Here is a 5,511-nt window from a genome sequence, read left to right as displayed (position 1 = left end):
GAGGCATCAGGAATGTCGCAAGGAGTGCGCACTGAGAAGTGACGCATCGCTGCTTTCACGCAGCGATGCGTCATTCCTCATAAATGAGGCCCCTAGAGTTTAAATACATAGGTGCAGGTAGGAACAGCCCTCATGCAGTGATACACTGGGCAGCAGTGGCGTAAAGCATGGTGATGGGGTCCTTGTATCATTTAAAGAGGGGCCCCTGAGTTTTCATTGACCTTGGGCTGAATGTGCCTCCGCCCACCCCTGCCCGGACGGTTCTGTGCCCCCTGCGCTCCAGGGGCCTCAGGGGCCCGAGTGCCTCCCCTGGGGGGTCGGGCATGCAAACCAAGGATGCTCTGTGCAGGAGGAGCCGGCCTCGGGCCCTGGGCACAGCCAGGAGCGGATTACACGTGCTTGATCAATCCAAGGGCAGACTACAGGCACTGAAGGAAGCAGGAGCATGCACCCGAGGCAGGGCGTGACCGTGTCCAGGCTGGGACATGCCTGAGGGTTCTTACTACAGTGATCATTTGTAGTAAGTGGAAAACCTCTGGGAGGAGTCCCTGAGAAATATGACATCAAGGTATCGTAAGAGGCTGCACCACATGGTAACTTACCTCCCAAGTTACAAATACCATAGGTGGTTACTTTATATCCCTGTGAAATATTGCAGATGTAACAGATTAGCAATGGTGCAGTGCTGCAGGGTGTTTCAAGAGGTTCCTACAAAATGCGATTCTTGCATTAGAGCTAGTCAATGCAGTCCTGGAGGAAATGCACATGCAATGTACCAGTTAAGGTACTGGAGGACTCAGAGAAACGTGAGAGTGCAGTGGTCCAGGGTGCATACACCATGTCCTTATTAGATAGAGGGTCTTAGGAAATGTGACAAACGCATCCCACGAACAATTGCCATATATCCCTGTGAAATGTAACATATCTGCTAGGGTGCAGTAGCGCATGTTAGGGCATATTACCAACAAATCGCGATATTTATCGCTAAGTAGGGTTAGCGGCAATATTTTTATCGCCGCGCATCACCAGTTTTTATCGCTTAGATAACTTGCTATTAGCAAGGTTTATCTCAAAAGCGACAAAAATCAGGCGAAGTCCGTGAATATCGCTGAGAATACAGCGATATCCACGCATTAGCGACGAAATGCTCTTAGCCATGTTATCCACCTCCCATTGGATAACAGGGCTAAGAACTGGTCTGAGCAGGCATTGGTTTTTGGCGATAGCGGGAATATTTCCATCGCTACTCCTGCCCTGCTAATAGGCAATAGCGACGTTAGCGACTGCTTTCAGTCGCTAACAGGTTGGGTACGCCCACTTTACATGTCATTAGCGATAAATATCGCTGACATGCAAAGCAGGCCCTAAACAGCTCGCTATCGCCTAAAAGCTGTCGCTAACATCAGTTAGCGACAGCTTGCTAATAGAGCGATAGAATTATCGCCGCTTAGTGGCCGAAAACGGCAGCTAAAGCGGGGATACTTGCCTATCGCCACCCTTGGTAATGTAATATGCCCCGTAGTTTCTAGAAGGCACCGTAAAAAGAGTCACCTGCTACTGATCTGCTGGGTACAAGCACACAAGGTGTACTTTTGGAGAGGGCCTTGTGAAATGAGTTATACTCAGTGGTCCAGGGTGCAGTACCACAGCTTGTCGCTAGAGGGCTCAGTAAAATGTGGCCGCCCAGTGATCGAGGATGATTATTATAGGTCATCACTACGGATCGAAGGCGCAGCACCACGAGTCGTCACTAGAGGGCACTGTAAAACATGGCACACTCTAAAGTTCACAACGAATGCTGTACCACAGGTCTTATCTAGAGATCACAGTAGAATCTAACATTTGAGATCGAACATGTGTTACAACTTTCCTCCTGTCTGCCCCCTGCCACCACAAAGCACGTGTTTATAGTCTGTAGGTTTCAAAACTACGCTCACCATATCATGTTCAACATTACAGCATTTAGGGGCCTATTAGCAAGAAATAGCGATAATTATCGCTAAACGTGGTTAGTGACTTTTTTTAAATTGCTGGCTATCGTTGGATATTTTAGCGGAGAAAACATGCTATTAGCAAAGTTTTTCTCCATTGTGCTAAAATATCCAGCGATAGCGGCAAAATGCGAGAAGGTCGCTGGAAATCCAGCGATATTCTCGCATTAATGCCAATGGCGGCTTAATCTGATAATCTACCCCCCATTGACTATACAGGTAAGTCAACTTTTTAGCAGGCGTTAGTTTATAGCGATAATCGCGCTTAGCGCAATTTTTTTTATCACATCGCCTGCCTTCCTAATAGGCGATAGCTGTGTTAGCGACTGTTTTTAGTCGTTAACTATTTGGGTAGGCCCACTTTGCATGTCATTAGCGATACATATCGCTGGCATGCAAAGCGGGCCTCAAACCTGTAGCTATCGCCTAAAAGCTGTCGCTAACTGCTGTTAGCGCAGCTTGCTAATAGGGCGATAAAAATATTGCCGCTTTAGCGGGAAAAAGTCCTGCTAAAGCAGCGATATTGCCCTTGCTAACATGCCCCGTAGTGCTTTAAATGAACATAAATAAGTGCAGGTACTCATCAAAAGGAGGGATAAACGGGGGGGCGGGCATAAGGGTGGTGCTAAAGGCGGAACAAGGGGCGGGCTATTTTTTTTACCTTTCTAAGGTTTTTATGTAAGATATGCATGCATTGTTAGAATATCACATGTATCTGTCCATTAGCTTTTTACACTAATAACCATTTATATAGCACTTACTAAAAAGTGTTTATTACTACCCAAAGCAAACCCCTTTTTAGCAACCTTAAAAAATGAAAAGATTGTGGAAAAAAACAGTAAGGTTCTATATATATGCCTTGTTGCATGCAGGTCCTTGCTGCCGGGACATTATTCACTAAGATATGCCAAGGGTGTTAACTTGTGACCTAAAGGGAAGACAAGGATCCATGCAACAAAAACATTATCCAACTGAGCTATCTACATACAAAAAGATCTCTGAACTACATGTTGCATGCTATGCTTTCCAGCAGGCGCAATGACCCTCTTATGGTGAGTTGAACCTTCGATTAGAATGCACACAGATCTTTCTAGCAAGCACATTAACCACCAGAGTTATCCACTTTATAGCTACTTATGGTGCCCCAATCTTTCTTACTTAAGAGAAAGGCACTGGCTTCCTGTGTCATCTATACTACTATTATAAAGAGAGAACTTGCACCTTTTGGCCAGGTAAACTCGGGAACCACAGCACCAATCACAACACCCAATACAGCGTTGGAAAGGGCAGTTGCAGCAGAAGGACATAGGCTATGCAGACGTCCACCATATACATTTAAAATGTAAAAGAACCGTGCCAGCAAAGTAGTCACTTGTGGGGGTGTCTGCATTGTGCTGTAGGTGTGTGCTGGGGGCGTGACAATCGCTGGGGGCATTCCGTCACTGAGTGTTCTTTTTTCTTCACAGGTTCTATACATTCCTGCTCCCTTTAAATAGTAATTCAGTGGAGGTCCCATTCTCTTAGAACCACCCCAAGCACAGTTATGGGCAAAAATACAACTAAAAGGCCCTGCAAAGCATTATGGGATAAGCTTAGCATAATTTTTAGCATTCATGAAAGGGTTTCAATGTTTTTGAATTTTACTCATCAGGGACATCTTGGGACGACGAGGTGAACTGCAGCTTGATGTATAATATTTTAAATGCTATTGCATTTGCCTCATCAGGGACATCTAGGGACTGCGAGGTGTACTGCAGCTTGATATATAATATTTTAAATGCTATTGCATTTGCATCATCAGGGACATCTAGGGACATGAGGTGAACTGCAGCTTGATATGTAATATTTTAAATGCTATAGCATTTGCCTGGTAATATGCCCCAATGTTTTTACCGATTTAAGAGTGAATCAGTGGGTCTCATCAGGACCTGGTGCAACATATAGAGGCATAAAGTAAACCCTCATTAGAATACAGAGAAATGACATCTGTTCTTTTAGATAGTTGTCCTGAACTCTCCTGGTAGAAACATAATAAAGTTGGACAGACTGATTAGAGCAGTTAGTTGTTCGGCGGAAAAAGAGCTCCTCAGACATGTGCGCGAGACAACTTTATCGTCATTCTGTCAAGGCCAACATTTTACCCCAATCTGTCATGGCCGCTTGCTAGCAAAATATCTTCCCGGTTTTAAGTCTTTCAACCCGATCCAGCATGGACGCCACGCCTCTCATTCCAGTGACGTCCAAACCAATGGCGAGCCATTCTAAACCAGTGAGGTGTTTGGTTTGTCGGATCTCAAGAAGGGCGCGGCCGAGGTACTAATATTTGCATATTTTCTGTGCAATGCCATGGACTTCTTTTCTTTGTTTTTCTTTGTTAAATTGTCAATAATAACTTATTTTAGTACCCTCAGATCTTTTACTCCTTTCCATTTCAATCAACAATTAATATATTAAAGGGGACCTATTAAAAGTAGGTATTTTTTAGCCCTACACGTGAAATTGCATTTACAAAATTTAGAATAGCTCTTTCCTATTTGTCTAGAAGGTTTCTTATAAAGAGAAACCGCCACATCATTGTAAATGAAAGATATGGAGAAAGTCTGCTGCACTAATCTATAATGGTTAGAACGCTGAAAAATTATATTGTATTATTAGGATCTTAATATGAAACTCGTTTTAATATGAATGGGGAATTAATGTCACGGTCCATTTATGGATATGTCCTACTATGCTACTCAATGGTGGGCGTTGCCAGCAGATTTAATATCAACGAGTACAGTGAGGCTCGTTGTTGATTGCCGAAAAGTGCCCAATTAATTTAAGCTTGTTTTGTTAACTGGATTTTTTAATTTCAGGTTACCTCCGTTCTAGATTTGCTGCTAAATAGAATGCTTTGCGAGAAGTTGTCCCTCCAGCGGTAAATCAATGATTGCAACGAGCTAAAAGTTCAACAAAACAGACTTGCACAGTGTTAAGTAGCGGGCCCTGGGTCCACTGGCTAAAGAGACACTGACACTAGTGACATCACAGTCGAGGTGCGAAATATGGATTCCGCGAGGGAAGGCCGAGGCCGAGTAACAATTTACTAAATATCTCTGGAGGAGCAGGAAGAGGTGCAGTACCACTGGCAGTCCCCAGAGGTCCCTGTAGAGTCTGAATAGGGCTGCACGGACACAGTACCGCAGGCTGTCCCCAGAGGTCCCTGTAGAGTTCTATAGCAGCAACTACACTGGTGATCGCAATAAAGGCCAGCTCTCTGCTTTGAAATATATATATAGATATATATATACACATGTATATATATATATAGATATATACATATATATATATATATATATTCCAGTACTCTATCTTTAGAATCCACTCGACAGACAGGACTCGGATAGACAAGCGCGGACCCAGTATTTCGTGCTTTTCTTAAAGTTTATTTAAAGAAAAAGTTCCGCCTGCATCAGTATGCCGCCATGACGCGTTTCGGTCCGACCTGGACCTTGATCACATATGTATAAATATATCTATA

At 43.9% G+C, this 5,511-nt stretch overlaps 1 pseudogene; it reads left to right on the top strand.

Moving 5' to 3' along the window:
- The first annotated feature begins 4,506 nt into the window (after nucleotides 1-4,506).
- Nucleotides 4,507-4,559, top strand: LOC147746986 (U7 small nuclear RNA; annotated as a pseudogene).
- Nucleotides 4,560-5,511: the final 952 nt, after the last annotated feature.

This window comes from Lissotriton vulgaris, chromosome 1_1 (assembly GCF_964263255.1).
Source record: "Lissotriton vulgaris chromosome 1_1, aLisVul1.2, whole genome shotgun sequence".
NCBI classification, from domain to species: Eukaryota; Metazoa; Chordata; class Amphibia; order Caudata; family Salamandridae; genus Lissotriton; species Lissotriton vulgaris.
The sequence above is the reverse complement of the archived record's forward strand: the minus strand, read 5'-3'. Positions and strand labels throughout refer to the sequence as shown.